Here is a 21,960-nt window from a genome sequence, read left to right on the forward strand (position 1 = left end):
ACACTTTTCTAACACTTAAGCTTGGAAGTAGACCATCGGGGGGCCAAAATCATGTAACAGTCGCAAGTAGGGCCAGGAACATCTCAAACACCACGGGTGTGACCAACGCGAGCTGTGAAAACTTACGTAACTAGCACAGGACTCCCGGTTTGAAAACTAAGTTGGAAAGAGACACTTTTTCCAAACTTAAGCTTGGAAATAGGACACCGGGGGGGCTAAAACCGTGTAACAGTCACGAGAAGGACCGGGAAATGCCCCAAACTCCTCGGGGAGGGTCCAAGGTAAGTTGCGGAGACTTACGGAACTAGCACGGGACTCTCGGTCTGAGAACTAAATAAAAAAATGCACTTTTTTCAAACTTAAGCTCGAAAATAAGTCGTCGGGGGCCAAAATCGTGTAACAGTCATGAGAAGGCCCGGGGAACACGCCAAACACCCCGGGAGGGACCAATGTAAGTTGTGAAAACTTACGGAACTAGCACGGGACTCCCGGTTTGAAAACTAAGTCCGAAACAGCACTTTTCTCGTACCTAAGCTTGAAAATATCCCATGGGGGAAAAAAAAACGTGTGACAGTGAAGAGAAGGTTCGGGGAACAGCTCGAACACCTAGGGAATGACCAACGTGAGCTGTGGAAACTTACGAAACTCGCATAGGACTCCCGGTTCGAAAACCAAGTCAAAAGATTCACTTCCTAAACACTTAAGTTTTAAAACAGGCCATCTCGAGGGCCCCCCAAAATCCTGTAACAGTCCCCCGAAAAGGCCCGTGGAACACCTCCAACACCTTGGGTGACACCAATGCAAGTTGTGGAAAATTACGGAACTAGCGCGAGACTTCCGGTTTGAAAACTGGGTCGGAAAAGGTACTTTTTTCACACTTAAGGTTGAGAATAAGCCTCGGTGGGCCGAAATCGTGTAACAATCACGAGAAGGCCCGGGAAACACCTCGAACATCCCATGAGGGACCAATTTGAGTTGTGAAAACTTAAAGAACAGGCACGGGACTCTCGATTTGAAAACTAGGTCAGAAAATACACTTTTCTAACACTTAAGCTTGGAAGTAGGCCATCGGGGGGCCAAAATTATGTAACAGTTGCAAGGAGGGCCGGGAACACCTCAAACACCTCGGGTGTGACCAACGCGAGCTGTGAAAACTTACGGAACTAGCACGGGACTCCCGGTTTGAAAACTAAGTTGGAAAGACACACTTTTTCCAAATTTAAGCTTGGAAATAGGACACCGGGGGGGCTAAAACCGTGTAACACTCACGAGAAGGACCGGGAAATGCCCCAAACACCTCGGGGAGGGTCCAAGGTAAGTTGCGGAGACTTAAGGAACTAGCACGGGACTCTCGGTTTGAGAACTAAATCAAAAAATGCACTTTTTTCAAACTTAAGCTCGAAAATAAGCCGTTGGGGGCCAAAATCGTGTAACAGTCACGAGAAGGCCCGGGGAACACGTCAAACACCCCGGGAGGGATCAATGTAAGTTGTGAAAACTTACGGAACTAGCACGGGACTCCCGGTTTGAAAACTAACTCCGAAACGGCACTTTTCTCGCACTTTAGCTTGGAAATAGTCCATCGGGGGGCCAAAATCGAGTGACAGTCAAGAGAAGGTCCGGGGAACACCTCAAACACCTAGGAAATGACCAACGTGAGCTGTGGAAGCTTACGGAACTCGCATAGGACTCCCGGTTCGAAACCTAAGTCAAAAGATTCATTTCCTAAACACTTATGTTTGAAAACAGGCCATCGGGGGCCCCCCAAAATCCTGTAACAGTCCCCCGAGAAGGCCCGTGGAACAATTCCAATACCTCGGGAGACACCAATGCAAGTTGTGGGAACTCACGAAACTAGAGCGGGACATCCGGTTTGAAAATTAGGTCGGAAAAGGTACCTTTTTCACACTTAAGCCTGAGAATAGGCCTCGGCAGGCCGAAATCGTCTAACAATCACGAGAAGGCCCGGGGAGCACCTCGAACATCTCAGGAGGGACCAAATTGAGCTGTGAAAAGTTAACGAACAGGCGCGGGACTCCCGATTTGAAAACTAGGTCGGGAAATATACTTTTCTAACACTTAAGCTTGGAAGTAGGCTATCGGGGGAACAAAATCATGTAACAGTCGCAAGGAGGGCCGGGAACACCTCAAACATCTCGGGTGTGACCAACGCGAGCTGTGAAAACTTACGGAACTAGCACGGGACTCCCGGTTTGAAAACTAAGTTGGAAAGAGACACTTTTTCCAAACTTAAGCTTGGAAATCGGACACCGGGGGGGCTAAAATCGTGTTACAGTCACGAGAAGGACCAGGAAATACCCCAAACACCTCGCGGAGGGTCCAAGGTAAGTTGCGGAGACTTACGGAACTAGCACGGGACTCTCGGTCTGAGAACTAAATCAAAAAATGCACTTTTTTCAAACTTAAGCTCCAAAATAAGCCGTCGGGGGCCAAAATCGTGTAACAGTCACGAGAAGGCCCGGGGAACACGTCAAACACCCCGGGAGGGACCAATGTAAGTTGTGAAAACTTACGGAACAAGCACGGGACTTCCGGTTTGAAAACTAAGTCCGAAACGGCACTTTTCTCGCACCTGAGCTTGAAAAAAGTCCATCGAGGGGCCAAAATCGTGTGACAGTCAAGAGAAAGTCCGGGGAACACCTCGAACACCAAGGGAATGACCAACGTGAGCTATGGAAACTTACGGAACTCGCATAGGACTCCCGGTTCGAAAACTAAGTCAAAAGATTCACTTCCTAAACACTTAAGATTGAAAACAGGCCATCGGGGGCCCCCCAAAATCCTGTAACAGTCCCGAGAAGGCCCGTGGAACAATTCCAACACCTCGGGAGACACCAATGCAAGTTGTGCGAACTAATGGAACTAGCGCGGGACTTCCGGTTTGAAAACTAGGTCGGAAAAGGTACTTTTTTCACACTTAAGCCTGAGACGAAGTCTCCACGGGCCGAAATCGTGTAGCAATCACGAGAAGGCCCGTGGAACACCTCGAACATCTGAGGAGGGACCAAATTGAGCTGTGAAAAGTTAACGAACAGGCGCGGGACTCCCGCTTTGAAAACTAGGTCGGAAAATACACTTTTCTAACACTTAAGCTTGGAAGTAGCCCATCGGGGGGCCAAAATCATGTAACAGTTGCAAGGAGGGCCAGGAACACCTCAAACACGACGAGTGTGACCAATGCGAGCTGTGAAAACTTACGGAACTAGCATGGGACTCCCGGTTTGAAAACTAAGTTGGAAAGAGACACTTTTTCCAAACTTAAGCTTGGAAATAGGACACCGAGAGGGCTAAAATCGTGTTACAGTCACGAGAAGGACCGGGAAATGCCCCAAACACCTCAGGGAGGGTCCAAGGTAAGTTGCGGAGACTTACGGAACTAGAACGGGACTCTCGGTCTGAGAACTAAATCAAAAAATGCACTTTTTTCAAACTTAAGCTCGAAAATAAGCCGTCGAAGGCCAAAATCGTGTAACAGTCACGAGAAGGCCCGGGGAACACGTCAAACACCTCGGGAGAGACCAATGTAAGTTGTGAAAACTTACGGAACTAGCACGGGACTCCCGGTTTGAAAACTAAGTCCGAAACGGCACTTTTCTCGTACCTAAGCTTGAAAATAGTCCATCGGGGGGCAAAAATCGTGTGACAGTCAAGAGAAGGTCCGGGGAACACCTCGAACACCTAGGGAATGACCAACGTGAGCTGTGGAAACTTACGGAACTCGCATAGGACTCCCGGTCTTAAAACTAAGTCAAGAGATGCACTTCCTAAACGCATAAGTTTGAAAACAGGCCATCGGGGGCCCCCAAAATCCTGTAACAATCCCAAGAAGGCCCGTGGAACACCTCCAACACCTCGGGAGACACCAATGCAAATTGTGGAAACTTCCGGAACTAGCGCGGGACTTCCGGTTTGAAAACTAGGTCGGAAAAGATACTTTTTTCACACTTAAGCCTGAAAATAGGCCTCAGCGGGCCGAAATCGTGTAACAATCACGAGAAGGCCCAGGGAACACCTCGAACATCTCAGGAGGGACCAAATTGAGCTGTGAAAAGTTAACGAACAGGCGCGGGACTCCCGATTTGAAAACTAGGTCGAAAAATACACTTTTCTAACACTTAAGCTTGGAAGTAGGCCATTGGGCGGCCAAAACCATGTAACAGTCGCAAGAAGGGCCGGGAACACCTCAAACACCTCGGGAGTGACCAACGCGAGCTGTGAAAACTTACGGAACTAGCACGGGACTCCCGGTTTGAAAACTAAGTTGGAAAGAGACTTTTTCCACAGTTAAGCTTGGAAATAGAACACCGGGGGGGGCCAAAATCGTGTAACAGTCACGAGAAGGACCGGGAAATGCCCCAAACACCTTGGGGAGGGTCCAAGGCAAGTTGCGGAGACTTACGGAACTAGCACGGGACTCTCGGTTTGAGAACTAAATCAAAAAATGCACTTTTTTCAAACTTAAGCTCGAAAATAAGCCGTCGGGGGGGCCAAAATCGTGTAACAGTCACGAGAAGGCCCGAGGAACACGTCAAACACCCCGGGAGGGACCAATGTAAGTTGTGAAAACTTACGGAACTAGCACGGGACTCCCGGTTTGAAAACTAAGTCCGAAACGGCACTTTTCTCGTACCTAAGCTTGAAAATAGTCCATCGGGGGGCAAAAATCGTGTGACAGTCAAGAAAAGGTCCGGCGAACACCTCGAGCACCTAGGGAATGACCAACGTGAGCTGTGGAAACTTACGGAACTCGCATAGGACTCCCGGTCTTAAAACTAAGTCAAGAGATGCACTTCCTAAACGCATAAGTTTGAAAACAGGCCATCGGGGGCCCCCAAAATCCTGTAACAATCCCGAGAAGACCCGTGGAACACCTCCAACACCTCGGGAGACACCAATGCAAGTTGTGGAAACTTACGGAACTAGCGCGGGACTTCCGGTTTGAAAACTAGGTCGGAAAAGATACTTTTTTCACACTTAAGCATGAGAATAGGCATCGGCGGGCCGAAATTGTGTAACAATAACGAGAAGGCCCGGAAAAAACATCTCAGGAGGGACCAATTCGAGTTGTGAAAACTTAAAGAACAGCTGCGGGACTCTCGATTTGAAAACTAGGTCAGAAAATACACTTTTCTAACACTTAAGCATGGAAGTAGGCCATCGGGGTGCCAAAATCATGTAACAGTCGCAAGGAGGGCCGGGAACACCTCAAACACCTCGGGTGTGACCAACACGAGCTGTGAAAACTTACGGAACTAGCACGGGACTCCCCGTTTGAAAATTAAGTTGGAAAGAGACACTTTTTCCAAACTTAAGTATGGAAATAGGACACCGGGGGGGCTAAAACCGTGTAACTGTCACGAGAAGGACCGAGAAATGCCCCAAACACCTCGGGAGGGTCCAAGGTAAGTTGCGGAGACTTACAAAACTAGCACGGAACTCTCGGTCTGAGAACTAAATTAAAAAATGCACTTTTTTCACACTTAAGCTCGAAAATAAGCCGTCGGGGGCCAAAATCGTGTAACAGTCACGAGAAGGCCCGGGGAATACGTCAAACACCCCGGGAGGGACCAATATAAGTTGTGAAAGCTTACGGAACTAGCACGGGACTCACAGTTTGAAAACTAAGTCCGAAACGGCACTTTTCTCGTATCTAAGCTTGAAAATAGTCCATCGGGGGGCCAAAATCGTGTGACAGTCAAGAGAAGGTCCGGGGAACACCTTGAACACCTAGAGAATGACCAACGTGAGCTGTGAAAACTTATGGAACTCGCATAAGACTCCCGGTTCGAAAATTAAGTCAAAAAATTCACTTCCTAAACACTTAAGTTTGAAAACAGGCCATCGGGCGCCCCCCAAAATCCTGTAACAGTCCCAAGAAGGCCCGTGGAACAATTCCAACAACTCGGGAGACACCAATGCAAGTTGTGGGAACTTACAGAACTAGCGCGGGACTTCCGGTTTGAAAACTAGGTCGAAAAAGGTACTTTTTTCACATTTAAGCCTGAGAATAGGCCTCGGCGGGCCGAAATCGTGTAACAATCACGGGAAGGCCCGGGGAACACCTCGAACATCTCAGGAGGGACCAAATTAAGCTGTGAAAAGTTAACGAACAGGCGCGGGACTCCCGATTTGAAAACTAGGTCGGAAAATACACTTTTCTAACATTTAAGCTTGGAAGTAGGCCATCGGGGGGCCAAAATCATGTAACAGTCGCAAGGAGGGCCGAGAACACCTCAAACACCTCGGGTGTGACCAACGCGAGCGGTAAAAACTTACGGAACTAGCACGGGACTCCCGGTTTGAAAACTAAGTTGGAAAGAGACACTTTTTCCAAACTTAAGCTTGGAAATAGGACACCGGGGGGGCTAAAATCGTGTTACAGTCACGAGAAGGACCGGGAAATGCCCCAAACACCTCGGGAGGGTCCAAGGTAAGTTGCGGAGACTTACGGAACTAGCACGGGACTCTCGGTCTGAGAACTAAATCAAAAAATGCACTTTTTTCAAACTTAAGCTCGAAAATAAGCCGTCGGGGGCCAAAATCGTGTAACAGTCACGAGAAGGCCCGGGAAACACGTCAAACACCCAGGGAGGGACCAATGTAAGTTGTGAAAACTTACGGAACTAGCACGGGACTCCCGGTTTGAAAACTAAGTCTGAAACGGCACTTTTCTCGTACCTAAGCTTGAAAATAGTCCATCGGGAGGCAAAAATCGTGTGACAGTCAAGAGAAGGTCCGGGGAACACCTCAAACACCTAGGGAATGACCAACGTGAGCAGTGGAAACTTACGGAACTCGCATAGGACTCCCGGTTTGAAAACTAAGTCAAGAGATGCACTTCCTAAAAACATAAGTTTGAAAACAGGCCATCGGGGGCCCCCCAAAATCCTGTAACAATCCGCCGAGAAGGCCCGTGGAACAATTCCAACACGTCGGAGACACCAATGCAAGTTGTGGGAACTCACGGAACTAGCGCGGGACTTCGGATTTGAAAACTAGGTCGGAAAAGGTACCTTTTTCACACTTAAGCCTGAGAATAGGCCTCGGCGGGCCGAAATCGTGTAACAATCACGAAAAGGCCCGGGAAACACCTCGAACATCTCAGGAGGGACCAATTTAAGTTGTGAAAACTTAAAGAACAGGCGCGGGACTCTCGATTAGAAAACTAGGTCAGAAAATACACTTTTCTAACACTTAAGCTTGGAAGTAGGCCATCGGGGGGCCAAAATCATGTAACAGTCGCAAGGAGGGCCGGGAACACCTCAAACACCTCAGGTGTGACCAACGCGAGCTGTGAAAACTTCCGGAACTAGCACGGGACTCCCCGTTTGAAAACTAAGTTGGAAAGAGACACTTTTTCCAAACTTTAAGCTTGGAAATAGGACACCGGGGGGGCTAAAACCGTGTAACAGTCACGAGAAGGACCGGGAAATGCCCCAAACACCTCCGGTGGGTCCAAGGTAAGTTGCGGAGACTTACGGAACTAGCACGGGACTCTCGGTATGAGAACTAAATCAAAAAATGCACTTTTTTCACACTTAAGCTCAAAAATAAGACGTCGGGGGCCAAAATTGTGTAACAGTCACGAGAAAGCCCAGGGAACACGTCAAACACCCCGGGAGGGACCAATGTAAGTTGTGAAAACTTACGGAACTAGCACGGGACTCCCGGTTTGAAAACTAAGTCCGAAACAGCACTTTTCTCGTACCTAAGCTTGAAAATAGTCCATCGGGGAGCAAAAATCGTGTGACAGTCAAGAGAAGGTCCGAGGAACACCTCGAATACCTAGGGAATGACAAACGTGAGCTGTGGAAACTTACGGAACTCGCATAGGACTCCCGGTCTTAAAACTAAGTCAAGAGATGCACTTCCTAAACGCATAAGTTTGAAAACAGGCCATCGGGGGCCCCCCAAAATCCTGTAACAGTCTCGAGAAGGCCACGCCTCCAACACCTCGAGAGACACCAATGCAAGTTGTGGAAACTTACGAAACAAGCGCGGGACTTCCAGTTTTAGAACTAGGTTGGAAAAGGTACTTTTTTCACACTTAAGCTTGAGAATAAGCCTCGGCGGGCCGAAATCGTGTAACAATCACGAGAAGGTCCGGGAAACACCTCGAACATCTCAAGAGGGACCAATTTGAGTTGTGAAAACTTAAATAACAGGCGCGGGACTCTCGATTTGAAAACTAGGTCAGAAAATACACTTTTCTAACACTTAAGCTTGGAAATAGGCCATCGGGGGGCCAAAATCATGTAACAGTCGCAATGAGGGCCGGGAACACCTCAAACACCTTGAGTGTGACCAACGCGAGCTGTGAAAACTTACGGAACTAGCACGGGACTCCCGGTTTGAAAACTAAGTTGGAAAGAGACACTTTTTCCAAACTTAAGCTTGGAAATAGAACACCGGGGGGGCTAAAACCGTGTAACAGTCACGAGAAGGACCGGGAAATGCCCCAAACACATCGGGAGGGTCCAAGGTAAGTTGCGAAGACTTACGAAACTAGCACAGGACTTTCGGTCTGAGAACTAAATCAAAAAATGCACTTTTTTCACACTTAAGCTCGAAAATAAGCCGTCGGGGGCCAAAATCGTGTAACAGTCACGAGAAGGCCCGGGGAACACGTCAAACACCCCGGGCGGGACCAATGTAAGTTGTGAAAACTTACGGAACTAGCACGGGACTCCCGGTTTGAAAACTAAGTCCGAAACGGCGCTTTTCTCGTACCTAAGCTTGAAAATAGCCCATCGGGGAAAAAAAAACGTGTGACAGTCAAGAGAAGGTTCGGAGAACACCTCGAATACCTAGGGAATGACCAACGTGAGCTGTGGGAACTTACGGAACTCGCATAGGACTCCCAGTTCGAAAACTAAGTCAAAAGATTCACTTCCTAAACACTTAAGTTTTAAAACAGGCCATCTCGGGGGCCCCCCAAAATCCTGTAACAGTCCCCCGAAAAGGCCCGTGGAACACCTCCAACACCTCGGGTGACACCGACGCAAGTTGTGGAAACTTACGGAACTAGCGCGGGACTTCCGGTTTGAAAACTAGGTCGGAAAAGGTACTTTTTTCATACTTAAGCTTGAGAATAGGCCTCGGCGGGCCGAAATCGTGTAACAATCACGAGAAGGCCCGGGAAACACCTCGAACATCTCATGAGGGACCAATTTGAGTTGTGAAACTTAAAGAACAGGCGCGGGACTCTCGATTTGAAAACTAGGTCAGAAAATACACTTTTCTAACACTTAAGCTTGGAAGTAGGCCATCGGGAGGCCAAAATCATGTAACAGTTGCAAGAAGGGCCGGGAACACCTCAAACACCTCAAGAGTGACCAACGCGAGTTGTGAAAACTTACGGAACTAGCGCGGGACTTCCGGTTTGAAAACTAAGTTGGAAAGAGACACTTTTTCCGCACTTAAACTTGAGGTGTTTGAGGTGTTCCCCGGGACTTCTCATGACTGTTACACGATTTTGGCTCCCGATGGACTATTTTAAAGCTTAAGTGTGAAAAAAGTGCATTTTTCGACTTCAGTTCATGAATTCGAAATTAAACACATACCTAAAGTCTTCAAGAACACTAATTCTAGCAATTTCTTAAATTGTCTTCCTCAATTCTTCAAGTCTCAAGCAAAATTTCAAGCTTCCAAGCTCTTCTCTCTAAAATTGAGTTTCCTCTCTCTCTAAACTTAATTGTCAGCAGATTTTGTGTCGAAATGAGATTAATTAACATTTCTCATAGATTAGCTTAGGGCCTTAATTAGGGATCAAATTAGTTAAATAGAGCTTAAGACTAATTAACCAAGGCTTAATTTCATTGATTTAATCTGAATCAAATTTTAATCAAACTTCTGACGTCATTAAGGCCTTCAATTTCAGATTATAACCGAAATCACAACAGATATTCCTACGGTTAACAGATATGAACCTAAAAATCATATTAAACACATAATAAGCATTCAAATTCACACAAAGTACTTAAATAACATTCAAAACCAATAATTAACAGGGTTGTCACAAGATCAATATTGCTTACCAACAACAAAATGTTTACTGGATTTTATAATTCAGAATGGGAAAAGTGGATAATCAAATTAAAGTCACACACAGCTCCATAAAAGACAACTTTGAGGGCAGAACTTAATTTATGACACAAAATACAACAATTATTTCGTTGTAGTGATAAAAATACCTATACAAGAATAGTAAATATAAGTTGGATGCTAGAAGCGCACAAGGACCAAGCTTTCCTTCCACCACACGCCAGGTTAAATAAAAATTTCCACAACAAAATGTTTACTGGATTTTATAAATCATAATGGGAAAATTGGATTACCAATTTAAATCACACAGCTCCATAAAAGACAACTTTGAGGGCAAAAAACTTAATTTGTATGACACAAAATACAACAATTATTTTGCTGTGGTGATAAAATACATATACAAGAATAAGTAAATATAAGTTAGACGCTAGTAGTGCACAAGGGCCAAACCTTCCTTCCCAACACCCCAGGTCAGATAAAAATTTCCAGTGTGAAATAGCATGGTCTAAGCAATATCATTTGTCAAGCGCTTGTGCCGGTTGTAATGCATCTCCAAGAAGACCTTTGAAGCCTTGTCAATTGTTTTACACCATGTCTACATGAAAGGAAAAAATCAAAAAAAAAAAAAAAACTAATAATAGTAATCAATAAAATGAAGAAATAAATAGAGGCAATTCACAGTTAAACATTAAGTTGACATTGAACTGCTATAGTTCACAATAATTTAATGAATCTCAAGGTGTAAATAGAAACTATTCCAATAGTAGATGAAATCATGATGGTGATGGAGTGGCGGCAGTGATGTCGTACCACAGCCAATCCTGCTATCTAATGTAATGACAGTCACATGCTGGTGCAATCATCATGACAACGATAATGATACAAATCAAAAGAAAACCTGTACTTTCAAAATTTCAATCTCTTTTAACTATAAGTAAAATGAATTTTACCTAACCAAAAAAGTAAAATGAATTTTCTTTCTGATTTCTAATCTCACCCTTCCCAAAACACTTGATGTAGTAGGAATGTGCTTTAGGTCTTATCAATTTTGATACTTTAGGATTAAAGTCTTGTGATATACAGCCTTCCGTTTGCATGCTGACCAACACCTAGGTTCAGTTTTTCCTAAAGGAAGTCTTTATTATTAACTCCATTATTACATTGTGCTAATCTAACATGTATCGCCCTTAATACCAGCCATGCTTCGCCGTGGAAAAAATCATCGCAGCCACTCTTTGGGAACATTTACTCTGGTGAAAGTTTTCTACAGTTGAAATGCAAAATGTCATGCTTTTTGGTAACTATACAGTGCCATTCCTAGGGAACAAAATCTACGTATATCCCATGATCTACGTATATCCCAAATTTTAGTTGACTTGTATAAATCTTTCTTAGCCAGGCTTAAAATATAACCCTAATAAGCTCTCATCTATAAACAGGGTTTTATTTCACACCTTTTGGTCAAACGACTATTGCAGTAACATTTCAAATAAAAAATTAATTTGACAATGCTAAAGATCTAGTGATTCAGATAAAGTGCTAATGCTTCACACTTAAAATGTTGTTTGGCACTTGAATAAGGTCTAGAGGAGATTTAGCCCTCAAAATGGAAAAGAATTTGCTTAGGATTGATAACATAACATGACAGAGATTATGAATTGTTCATTTTATTCAATTACACCAATACAAATTTGCTTTATGCCAATCAATTCTGCAATCAATATAATAATCAATTAGACACACAAAAGGATTCCCTTTTTTTGTTTTTTTTCCTTCTTCCTGTTGAAAATCAAAACGGACAAAAACCACAGGATCCCGTAGCCAACCAATTCACAATGTAAGAGGAAAAAAAAATAGAAACCACCCCCAACCCTAACCCAGTTCATGTGCCTTAGGTGTTGAATCCTAACACTTGTTAGCGTGTTTCATACCACTGGAAATCGGTGATGTTTGTTCCTGAATGGTTGGTAGAGTATCAAGCATCCATGATACTCTATGAATTCACCACAAATTAAACACGATCCACCATTGACTAGGAAATCACCAAAACAAACTTGAAATGTATTAAAGTGATGTAAAACGCATATTAATCAATTGATAGTACAAGCGAATATGGATGCTTCTCTTATTTGACAAATTTATTTTGGTTACAACTAGTTTAATTCTCCTCCCGTACGAAATTGTTGGTCCATTTTAACTATTCCAAACATCCCAAAAAAATAATCTATGTTTTTTTATTTATTCTTTCTTTCAATTTGTAGGGAAAAAAATACATTATTTATTGACCCTACTAAAAGGCATGAATGCTGAAAATTGACAAACAGTTGGGGATGGAACGAGTATTTATAAATGACATGACTTGAAGACCAATCCCATCCAAAATCCAAGTTAAAACCACCTTAGACTTTGCAAAATTGTTGGCCACTGCTCGAGCCATGAAAATCCCTAGAGATTGGGTGTCTGCTTCCACTTGAGATCTCAATTTTTTAATAGATTAGGTGTCTGCTTCCACTTGAGATCTCAGTTTTTTAACAGATGGAAACAAAGTTGATTAAAAACTCACAATTTTCATACAATGGAAGATTTTTTTCTTTCAATTTAGCTATCCTTCAAGTCAAAAGTTATCCTATAAAAAATTGGATATGTTGTGGCTAAGATTTTTCTTTATACTTTGTTTGGATTTGACTTGCTTTCATATGTATTTTTTCTTCTATGATTTTGCTAAGTAGTCAAGTCACACAAGGAGGGTTCTTTCCATTCTAGTTGCTCCCAATATGTATTATTATTTCTTCTATGATTTTGCTAAGCAGACACAAAGGAGGAATAAAATGATTGATATTTGCTCCCAATAGGTATTGTTTCTTCAATTGTGATTTGTAGGTTGGAGCTAGTCCTCCTAGGCATTTGTACATCAACTTCTCAGCACACCAAAATCCCATCCAATCAATTTCCATTTGATTCAAATTCTTGTTAGCCAATATAATGATTGGTGTTGGCCCTCCAGTACTACTAAATCAATGACAACCTTAGTTTTCTAATCCAAGATTAAATAGTCTGAGAATTCAACATGACCAGCCTTAAGACAACCAATTTTATTTTGTTCATGTTGTATCTCAAGGGGGAATAATGAAGGAGAATTTTCCTCTTCCTTGTAGATAAAATCTAGAACGAGACATAAGGAGAAATCCCGCGCAAAAATTACATAAGAGGGAAAAAGGCCAAACTATACATCAACCCATAAGCTAAATTCTTTCAGCAAATCAATCAAGAAACAAAAGAAAGAGATTCCTAATAGTATTTATCAAGAGAGAGAGAGAGAGAGAGAGAGATTCCTAATAGTAATCCCAAAAAGGGCTCAATATCAAATGTTTCGACTCCAAAATAAAAACTACACCTCCATTAAAGATTCTCCTGTTGTGCTCCTAGACACCCAAAATAAATCACTGAAGACTCCAACCCATTTCTTTCTTCCTCTTTCTTCTTCCCTTTTTTTTTTAACAAGTAAATATATTAGAAAGGTGCCAAAAAAAGGAGCACAGTCACCACTTTACACTGGCTATGTTTGATTTCGGTTTGGATTAGGCAGATAAATACCCCCGAATGTGTAAGCCAGACAAAGGCATTTTAGTCATTCACATGCAAAAGAGTTATCCCTCATATGCAGGTGGTAAAGGGGTCACGTGGGATTAGCTATTCTGAGCAACTTTTGCAATACCAAATGTGGGATTATTTACGAAACAACACAAGGATGAGGAGTCACAAGTCACTACATCTTAGTTGCCAACTTCATATGCAAATGGAAATACAGCATAAGTTACATCAGACAAATCAGTAACAAAGGCACATATGCTTCCACAGTCCACCATTAACAGTTGGCCTCTGAAAGCTCCCACTAATAAAAGCCAACATAACTTGATCATTCATTTAAGAATGGAAGTCAATGGCTTTCATGGATGAAATAAATAGACTTCGTTATCAAAAAGAGGACAAAGCATGTTGTTCTTCTCATGCAATATATATCTCAAGCTTTTTTTCTCTTGCTAAAAAAATAAAAGAACAGAACTCGATACATCATGTACTAAACAAGCTCTTAAATACTTAACACTGATAATTAAACAGCCAAGACATAGATAAAAGATATTTGCAAACTGCCTTCAGACACAAAGAAAGAAAAAATTACTTTCACACAAATTCTACAGATACAAGTTGAGAATTCAACAAATCGTAAAGGGCTTGTTTGGTTTGTATCTCAAGATACAATTTTTGAGAAAAAATTTCAAAATTTTGTTTGTCACTCTCTCCTACACATCAATCAATCACTTTTTCTCTCTCCTCTCTCCTTCTTAATCACTTTTTCTCTCACACACATCTACTCAACTACAACAAAATATCAAATCATCCCAAACTCTGTAACTATTTTCAAAATATACAACCAAACAAGCCAAAAAAAATTCTAAACTCTCTCCAAATTTTTTTTTGAAAATTTATCACAAAACACAAACCAAACACACCCAAAACTTCTCACAAACCATCAATAAGAAAAATGCTTTGAAAATTCTCGTAAGTGAAACTTGCCTGCAGTTAAAATGAAAGCAATGCAAACTATAGTTTCATAGAATATGTTGAAGCATAAGTTCACTTTCAAAAGCAATCATAAGGTAAATAATCTTTTTGTACTTGTCTAAACAAACAAAAATATTTCTACTTTAACACATGCATCATAAACTGTGCTAAAAAACTGGATTGAACTTTCCATTTAGTGCTGAGGATGAGTATGATATAAATGCTTCACTGGCAATCCCCTATATAGTTAAATTAACCAGGGACTTCTATTATCTTATCACCAATCTGAATTAAAATAGCAGTACCCCTATTACTGATAATGGTAATTAAGGATAGTGGAGATTAAAGAGCCATAAAATTATGTAATTATGAACCATATTGATGAAAATCAAATAAGAACAAGAAGCCTTTCAGGCTGACAAAGTTTGTACACAGAAACCTAAACCCTAATATTGTGTTAAACATAAATTACATTCCCTTCCAACAAAGTATGTTATTTTATAACACTTTTTTTCCCCCATATCGCAGCAATAGCATTTGTAAAATAAAATAGAATTGACATAAATAAAGGAGTGGAATTATTGGTATAAAATGAGTAATTATTGAAACAAAAACCAAATCAGATAATAAACAAATCTAAAACTGGTAAATCGAAACCCTTTTATTTCACAGTTGTAAATGACATAGTGAAATCAGTAACCATACCTGCACATCCTTCATCAAATAGAGACGTGAAAGACTCAGTGCAATCATAAGCAGCTACAGAAAACTCATCCCCTCTATTTAAAGCTTTATGAAATGCGTCTTTGAATCTATCCAGAGTTCCCGACCTTATGTGTCCTAACATGGATTGGTAGGCCGGATGAACAAGCTGAAAAATCAGGAGACAAGCAATGAGGAAAGGGAATATAAATTGATAAATAACGGCTTCCATGTATCAAAATATTATACAAGGAAACAATCAGAATTTACCAGTGACCTTGTGACCTGGTAGTATCAAGAGCCTCTACAGATGAGAAGCTCAAGTAATCAAGTCCTCTCCCTCCATGAGCTTAACAGGAGAGGGAGTCTTAAATTAAATTACCAAAAACAATATTTTCAAAAAGAAATGTTGTATAGGAACGGCATCGAGCATGGGCCACGAGGACAAACAACAGCCTCTTTTTGTAAAATCCCTATCTAATCAGACCACTTAAGGTGCAGTTTTTCTTCTTTATGCACTGTTCAAAAATCTGGGTGTCATGTTATAAGACGGTGTCTCTACACAAACAAGTGATGATAAATGTTGTACATATAAATGTTTTATTTAAGTTAATGTCAAAAAGTGGTAGGCCAATTCCAGCAGTGAACTCAGATACCAAGATTACAAATCTCAATCAGATCATTCATTAACCTCAGTTTTCTATATCCTCTAAATGCAAATTGGACACAGATTCCAACCATTTCAGCATGGGAAAGTCTCTTCCTCCTTGGACTCAAAGGAGGATGACTCCATTTCAGGCACCATTTCCTGCGGTATAGCCCATTTCCCGCGTTTCAAATATTAAAATAAAATGAACTTCAAATTAATTAATTTTTGGGTTTTTTTATTTATTTTTATTTTTTATTATTATTTTGATCAATCACATTATGTTGTCACACATACATACATGCATCTATTTATGCGATAAGTTTCAAATTTGACGTAATTGCCTTATGAAATTAAGTTATACTAATACCTTTCAAAACAACAATAACAATGGCATCAGAATCAATCTTCTTTAGATGGAAGTTAATATTATTTTTATCAGAAGAATAAAAAATTTCCAGGGCACTCTCGGGACGTGTATTCAATTTCCAGGGCAAAAACTTAAGAATCCACATTCCTCTGACTAACCCATCTCGAACATTCTCATCCTTGGAATAGTCTAATTTAGAAGCCAAATTGAACACAAAAATGAATATATAACACAAAGAGAATCAAATTCTACAGATATAAGTTGAGAATTCAAACAACTAAATTTGGCACAATTAATATGTATATATGTAAATATATAGCACGTATTATGTATGTAAAATTACTAACCTTGTCAATTGTGGCGAAAATGGACATGTTCTTGACCTCCCAATCCCCAGCCGCCGAATCAGCGCAGACGACATCCGGGTGGGGTGGATGCCGCCACAGCAGGAAGAAACGATTTCCTCTCAACCAAACTGGTGGCCCGGCGGCTTAAGGAGGAGGTGGAGGGGCTCTCACATCGTCATTTTCTCCGGTGATTTTTTTCCGGTGGTAGCGGCGTCGTTTTGCCAACTGCGAAAGCTCTTTCTTCGCGGTGGCCTTGTCTTTGGATCCCGAACCCCCTTCCGCAAATTTCCTTAGCAGCTCATCTGATGAAGCCCTTCACTCCCACTGTCCATTCTAGAGAGAGAGAAACCCTAACCAAAACTTTTCAGAGAGCGATAGGCAGAAAGCGGATGTGAGAGCTTAATCGTAATGAGGAGAGAGGAGGATAGAAAGATGTACCGTTGCAATTTTGTGAGAGACATGTACCGTTGGGCGGGGGCGGTGGTGAATATAGCCGTTGTTGGGTTGGGAGGATACAAGAAGTAGGGCGTTAGGGTTAGAGAGATCCCCTAGTGTGAATGAGATGGATCCGACTTGTGTCCCATTAATGGAATGAAAGGTTGAAATTAATTCTCAAAAATTATAAAAATAAAAATAAAAATAATGAAGAAAAAAGAAAAAAATATGAATAGAATGAGAAAGAAGCTTCAAATTGTATCATCATCATGGATTTTGATCTGTGAGATTTAAATAAATAAAAAAAGAAGATTAAATCGATTCGATAATAAGATTGTTTCAAATCTGTATCATCATCAAAAGATTGAAGAAGAAATGTGAACAGAATGAGAAAGAGCCTTCAAACTGTATCATTATCATGGATTTTGATTGTGAAATCTAAATAAATAAAAAAATAAGATTAAATTGATTCAATAATAAAATTGATTCAGATATGTATCATCATCATCATCAAAAAATTGAAGAAAACCTGTGAAAAAAATAAGAAAGAGGCTTCAAAAGATTAAATCGATTCGTCGATAATAAGATTGATTCAGATTTGTATCATCATCATCATCATCATCATCATCATCAAAAGATTGATCTAGATATGTATTTCTATATGCATATATATATATATATATATATATTTACAGACCCTGCGAAGAAGATTAAATCGATTCGATAATAAAATTGATTCAGATCTTTATCATCATCATCAAAAGATTGATTTAGATATGTATTTCTATATGCATATATGTATATTTACAGATCCCATAGTGCGAGCACCAAAGATTGATTCAGATCTGTATCATCATCATCATCATCATCAAAGTGAGCAACAAAATCAGCAGATCCGATCAACGGACATGGAGATCGGCGGAGGAAATCGGTGACAGAAGGTCTTCCATGGCTGACTTGAACAAGGGATGTTCATCATCATCATCAATGGCTGATTTGTGAAGCACTAGTGTATAGATCAAGAACAAGAACCACTCACTATCCACTTGAATCAAAAGATTTCTAAAATGAAGTAGAGTCTCAACTCAAAATCAAAGCTTTGTCCCTTCTCTCTCTCTCTCCAACTCTCCTACGAACTAGTGAAATCAAACCCAGAAAGTTGATTTCTATTTGTTGTTGTTGTTGTTTTTTTTTTTTTTTTTTTAAATTACTAACCAAAACGACGTCGTTTTGGTTAGGTTTATTTTGAACCGTTGGATCCTGATAGACAATTAGGCGCCTCCCACATGTTCGTACTCACTGGCAACAATGCTGACTACAATCCAATAAAATAAGGGAGAATTACTTAATCATGGACTTTGAGAAAAGTTATTAATAGTCACTGATTTTTTTTTAACAACAGTAAAGAGTACAAAATTTATACAAGAAAATGACATTTTGTGTATTGATTTCGGTTGCATGTGGTTTACTTTTGGAATTGTGATTCTAATAAATAAGAATAATATTATATGCATTAATTAATGTACCAATTGATGATGTGACATAATTTAAGATATTTTTAATATTTGTAATGTTATTAATGAGTGGGGGGTCAATAATAATATCATAATTAGTGTTAGTATACTAGTTAGTACACTAATTGGTACACGTAACACTACCGAATAAAAAAAAATCGAAATTCTTTTCCAATGTGTAACCAAACATACAAATCAAAATTTAATTCAAAATTCTTTTCAAAACTCACAACCAAACTCTTTTCAAAAGTTTATTTAAAGAAAAATTTTAAAAAATATTTTTTTATTTTATTTTTTAAAATCATGATTTGAGTGTAAAGTTGTATTTTCAGTTATGAATTTTGAGTTGAGTTTTGAAAAGAGAAAAATTTATTTGGTTATGAATTTTGAAAAGAGTTTTGAGTTGTATGTTTTTAATGTGCACTGTATTTCATACAATTGTGCACTGTATTTTTTTAAATATTTAAAAAAAATTTAAAAATTATTTTTTAAAATATATAATTTTTATTTTTTTATTTCAAATATTTTATTTTATTTAAAAAATATTTTTTTAATATTTTTAAACTTTTTTAAAATATTTAATTTTTTTTTAATTTCAAAAAAAAATTGGATCGCCATGTATATCTAAACCATAACAAATTATTTGGCCAATACTTAAAAAAATAACAAAAATTATTTTTCAAAAGAAATAAAAAAATAAAAACAATATTTTGATTAAAAAGTTTTTTAATTGAATTTTGAACTATGTGTTTGGTTATGAGTTTTAAAAATAGTTTTTGAATTATGTGTTTGCTTCTAATTTGAGTGTGGAGTTATGTTCTGAATTTAAAATATTTACAAAAATGAAATAAATATTTAAAATAAAAAATAAAGTTTTCTTAAACGTTTTTAAATATTTAAAAGAAATAAATCCGAAAAATTTTAAAATACAACTCAAAATTCAAAAACTTAAAACTCAAAATACAACTTAAAACTCTTTTCAAAACTCAAAATTCTTTTCAAAATTTAAAATTCAAAAACTCAAAAATATTTTCAAAGCTCATAACCAAACAAATTTTTATTTTTTCAAAACTCAACTCATAACTCCACACTTAAAATCACAATTTCACATTTAAATCGTAATTATAAAATTAAACTAAACGGATTTTACCCTTAACTCTTACACTCACTAATACACGTTGCACATACTCACACCTTCTCTCTCTCTCTCTCTCATACAGAGATGAAATTAAAATTTTATTACTACAGGGGTTAAAAGTTAAAAAATATATTTTTACCGTATAGACAAATACACATATATGTATAGTATGATATATAAATTATATATATACACATAAAAAAAAATTAAATATCATATAAACAATTTCTAATAAAATGAATAAATTTTTTTCTAGAAAAATAACAGAGAATAAAAGATGAGAAAATAATGGGGTATATATCTTTTATACTAAGATACTATTTTATTTATAAAATAATATATATATATATATATATACTATTTTATCATCATCATCAAGGGCTGATTTGTGAAGCACTAGTGTATAGATCATGAACAAGAACCACTCACTATCCACTTGAATCAAAAAGATTTCTAAAATGAAGTAGAGTCTTAACTCAAAATCAAAGCTCTGTCCCTTCTCTTACCCTGGTCCCTTCTCTCTCTCTCTCTCTCTCTCTCTCTCTCTCTCTCTCTCTCAAACTCTCCCACGAACTAGTGAAAGTGAACCCAGAAAGTTGATTTCTGTTTGTTGTTGTTGTTTTTTTTTTTTTTTTTTTTTTTGAAATTACTAACCAAAACGACGTCATTTTGGTTAGTTTTATTTTGAACTGTTGGATCACTCACTTTAGAGAATCCCACTCTAGAGGATCCTGATAGACAATTAGGCGCCTCCCACATGTTCGTACTCGCTGGCAACAATGCTGACTACAACCCAATAAAATAAGGGAGAATTACTTAATCGTGGACTTTGAGAAAAGTTATTAACAGTCACTGATTTTTTTTTAAGAACAGCAAAGAGTACAAAAATTATACAAGAAAATGACATTTTTTGTATTGATTTCGGTTGCATGTGGTTTACTTTTGGAATTGTGATTCTAATAAATAAGAATAATATTATATGTATTAATTAATGTACCAATTGATGATGTGACATAATTTAAAATATTTTTAATATTTGTAATGTTATTAATGAGTGGGGGGGTCAATAATAATATCATAACTAGTGTTGGTGTACTAGTTAGTACATTAATTGATACATGTAACACTACTGAATAAAAAAAAAATTCAAAATTCTTTTCCAATTGTGTAATCAAACATACAAATCAAAATTTAATTCAAAATTCTTTTCAAAACTCACAACCAAACTCTTTCAAAATTTTATTTAAAGAAAAATTTTAAAAGATATTTTTTTTATTTTATTTTTTAAAATCATGAGTTGAGTGTAGAGTTGTATTTTCAATTATGAATTTTGAGTTGAGTTTTGAAAAGAGAAAAATTTGTTTGGTTATGAATTTTGAAAAGAGTTTTGAGTTGTATATTTTTAATGTGCACTGTATTTCATACAATTGTGCACTGTATTTTTTTAAATATTTAAAAATTAAAAAAAATTATTTTTTTAAATATATAATTTTTATTTTTTTTATTTCAAATAATTTTTTTATTTAAAAAATATTTTTCTAATATTTTAAATATTTTTTAACTTTTTTTAAATATTTAATTTTTTTTTAATTTCAAAAAAAATTGGATCGCCATATATATCTAAACCATAACAAATTATTTGGCCAATACTTAAAAAAAATAACAAAAATTATTTTTCAAAAAAAATAATAAAATAATAAAAACAATATTTTGATTAAAAAGTTTTTTAATTGAATTTTGACTTATGTGTTTGGTTATGAGTTTTAAAAATAGTTTTTGAATTATGTGTTTGCTTCTGGTTTGAGTGTGGAGTTATGTTCTGAATTTAAAATATTTACAAAAATGAAATAAAATATTTAAAATAAAAATAAATTTTTCTTAAACGTTTTTAAATATTTAAAAGAAATAAATCTGAAAAATTTCAAAATACAACTCAAAATTCAAAAACTTAAAACTCAAAATACAACTTAAAACTCTTTTCAAAACTCAAAATTCTTTTCAAAATTTAAAATTCAAAAACTCAAAATTATTTTCAAAACTCATGACCAAACAAATTTTTATTTTTTCAAAACTCAACTCATAACTCCACACTTAAAATCACAATTTCACATTTAAATCATAATTATAAAATTAAACTAAACGGATTTTACCCTTAACTCTTACACTCACACCTTCTCTCT

At 38.2% G+C, this 21,960-nt stretch overlaps 1 protein-coding gene across 1 annotated transcript in view; it reads right to left on the bottom strand.

The window, feature by feature from the left end:
* The window catches only part of LOC145806482 (MOB kinase activator-like 1A), a 43,156-nt gene extending 25,414 nt beyond the window's left edge, over positions 1 to 17,742 (bottom strand). Inside the window, exons 1-3 of the mRNA XM_082903670.1 lie at positions 16,694 to 17,742; positions 15,334 to 15,499; positions 10,516 to 10,660 (exon numbers count right to left, since the gene is read on the bottom strand). The gene's annotated coding sequence lies outside the window, so the exon portion shown is untranslated. The remainder of the gene's footprint in view (positions 1 to 10,515; positions 10,661 to 15,333; positions 15,500 to 16,693) is intronic.
* Between the last annotated feature and the right edge of the window lie 4,218 nt (positions 17,743 to 21,960).

The sequence above is a fragment of the Camellia sinensis genome, chromosome 13 (assembly GCF_055761805.1).
Source record: "Camellia sinensis isolate YWXY chromosome 13, ASM5576180v1, whole genome shotgun sequence".
NCBI lineage: Eukaryota > Viridiplantae > Streptophyta > Magnoliopsida > Ericales > Theaceae > Camellia > Camellia sinensis.